The sequence below is a fragment of the Etheostoma spectabile genome, chromosome 5, assembly GCF_008692095.1.
Source record: "Etheostoma spectabile isolate EspeVRDwgs_2016 chromosome 5, UIUC_Espe_1.0, whole genome shotgun sequence".
NCBI classification, from domain to species: domain Eukaryota; kingdom Metazoa; phylum Chordata; class Actinopteri; order Perciformes; family Percidae; genus Etheostoma; species Etheostoma spectabile.
In genome coordinates this window covers 13,993,152-13,996,374 of record NC_045737.1, presented here as the reverse complement: position 1 = coordinate 13,996,374, position 3,223 = coordinate 13,993,152, and the positions used below count along the sequence as shown (strand labels likewise).

Here is a 3,223-nt window from a genome sequence, read left to right as displayed (position 1 = left end):
CACACACACACACACACACACACACACACACTTTATATTAGAGATTTAAATCTTGTAGAAAATACACTCAACACAACGCTTCTCTCTTTATCCTCCACTCACTCTTAACTTCTCCTAAGTTTGAAGTTGTTCTCTAAAAAGTATCCCCTTAAATTTCTGTTTTGTTTGGCTGCAAACCGACTCTGTCTGTTAAACATTATTTCTGAGTGACGGAGCTGATGACAGTTCTTGAGAATGACCAGAAGTAAGATGCAACAGATGTGATGAAAAATGTATCTAACTGCGACAACAAAAAAGTGACCCGGGCATCAGGCTGCGCTGCAGGGAGGAACCACTGAGGTTTCATTGTGAAAACCACAAGAATAATAATGAATAGTTTTTCTCTTACTGAAGCAACTACACAGTTCATTACCTTGAAATGACTTTGTAAAATCCAAAAAAATCTGTTTCAAAAGTGCATTACAGGACACAGAAGGAGCCTCCCAGTGTCTTTAAGCAGCAGGTTGCTCAGTGGGGTGACAGCAGTAGACAGCTGTTTCTGAACCAGGACAGAGCACACACCCCGCCGTTCTGACCTTCCTGTGAAGGTAATTCAAAATAATTATAATGTCTCCTTATTTCCAAACACCCAGAGTTCTAGGTCACTCTGAAAAATGTTTGCGTGACATATACTGAAAGACTAGTGAAAATGCCCGTTCAAAACATGCCTGTTTGAAACGAGTCGATTGCTTCGGCTGTAGTGTTGCTGCTTGCAGTTTTCTTTAGAATCGCTCATCTCAAAAACTTCACACTCACACTGCACTTCCTTGGGTCCTGAGCAATACACCTTCCATGAAATAGCGTTCATGTACGCTACTACGTTTGGGTTTAAAAACAACTATCTTTTGCTACTTTTACACTATATAAAAAGAACTTCACCTTCTGTAAAAGAAATCCACCTTCATAAACAGAAAAAAAGCTTGTGTCCTTTTCTCAGCTCTTCTACTCTCCAGCACTGTGCTGAGGCCATGACCTTCGACCTCTGTACTTTTTGTTTGCTTATAATGTAGCAGATGATTTAAACTTGAATTGCCAATAGGTGAAAGATAAGGTGGTGAATCTGTTCAATCCGTTCTGCCTTCCTGACTGTGTGAGTGAAAACTCTGCTCTTTTCCCCCCACGCTGGTTAAAGTAAACCATTTTTTTCTTTCAACTTTTCTTTCAAACTGCTAACGGTGCTCTATTTCTCTTACTCAAACCTCTCCACAATACGTACCCTGAACTTGTTTTGTCCCCTGACGTACATACGCAGCAGCAGCTGCTTTGGTTGTTCCTCCTAAAAGCCAATTTTTGTCAGCGCTTACTTATTCTGCTGTTGCTTGTTCCTGTCACATCAGGGGTGTTTGGTGGCATTTGAGGGGGAAGAAAGTTCAAGAAGTTGTAGTCAGTTCTGTCAGTCAGAAGTAATGTAACACCAGCCTGAAGCTTGGAGTCAGCGCCACCAATCACAAGTAATGCTGAAGAGTCACTGCTGAGTCAGCTGGATTTATTAAAGGTGGTGTTGCAGCTGTAGTAATTATTATATTTGATAATTCTGTGAATTATATTCAACATAAACAACATATATTATAGGCCTATTTTATATAATTTGCAGTACAATACATCTACATTAAACCACCTCCCCTTGCAAATCAAACTCACATGCCACATATACAGTTGTCACTTCTTCTATCTTGGGTATACGGCTCTGGAAAGCTAGCATGAGGCTGTTGTGTGCAGTTGACAGCATTCTGCATCGTGTTCTTATTTCCATCTGAAGCCATGACAGTTTATTTTGCAGTGTTGCTTTAAACACTGATTCTCTAATTTGTGTTAATTTTGTTGAATTTCTCCCACAATGTGCTGGGTCCAAAGGCTTGCACGCACACTTTGAGATGCAAAGGTGGTGTTGTGTGTCAGCTAGATGTGTAAATAGGAATCTCTTGGTAGGGAAAACATTTTTAAATATATGTGACACACACACACACACACACACACACACACATATACACACATATATACACACACACACACACACATATATATATATGTATATATACACACACATATATATTTATACACACACACACACACATACATATATACACACATATATATACACACACATATACACACACGTATATACACACACACATATATACATGTATCTTTAAACATATATATATATATATATATATATATATATATATATATATATATATATATATATACACACACACACACACACACATATATATATATATATATATATATCTCAAAATGATGCTGTAAAAACAAAAGCAAACGAAAGGTTTAGTATTACTTCTGTGAACTTCAGTCCTTAAGCTCACTGAATGTTTGAGCCGGCCATAGATTGCAATGCAGAGTGTAACTTTTAATTGGAAGCTGCAAACTGCACCTTAGCTTTTTCTTATTTTTTCGGGGCCTTTTGTGACTTTATTACAGAACTGATGACAGGAAATGAAGTAGAGAGTGTTATAGGGAATAGCATGCAATAAAGGCCCCTGTCTAGATTGGAACCAGGGACCAGGGTTCCCCTTGTCCTGTTATACATACAAAGTAATAACCTATTATTGTTTTTTATTAACAGGGTAAATGTATAGCACACATATCCAGTTTCTTTGTTGCAAAGGTTTTGTAGGATATTCCTTTAGTGAGACAATAAAAACAAGCCAAGTGTGGGGATTGTATTTTTGAAAAGAAGAAACTTTTACTTCAGACAAAATTTCAGGGACACTAAATTACCATCTCTCTGATTTCCAAAATAACAAATCAGTGCAAGAGTCTAAAGTGCTGTGCAGCCCACTTTCTTCAGCTGCAGAGATCCAAGTTGCAGAAGCAGAAAGAATTTCAAATCCATCAGCTCTAAGTAGGTGCCACATACTTGGATAAAAACATCAGAGGACAATAATACTACCCTGACAAACCGTCAAGTTTAATCACCACCTCCGACAAACAGCACAAATGCTTCCAGAAGTTCAGTTCACAACGGGTTACGCTTTTCCTTGCCTCCTCTGCCTTCCCACTTCCAGTCAAAATGATGGGACACTTCAGAATTTAATTTGAATCCAGCGCTGTGTAATTGAAACACATTTGCCCTGATGGATGAAGCCAAGATGTGGGGGGCTGGACAAAGGGAGAGAGACGATTAGATGTAGCTACAAGCTCTTGGCTGCCTCTTTTT

The 3,223-nt window shown here is 38.6% G+C and overlaps 1 protein-coding gene across 2 annotated transcripts in view; it reads right to left on the bottom strand.

Moving 5' to 3' along the window:
- Window positions 1–3,223, bottom strand: part of fras1 (Fraser extracellular matrix complex subunit 1) — a 242,061-nt gene that overhangs the window by 53,444 nt on the left and 185,394 nt on the right. The window lies entirely within an intron of this gene.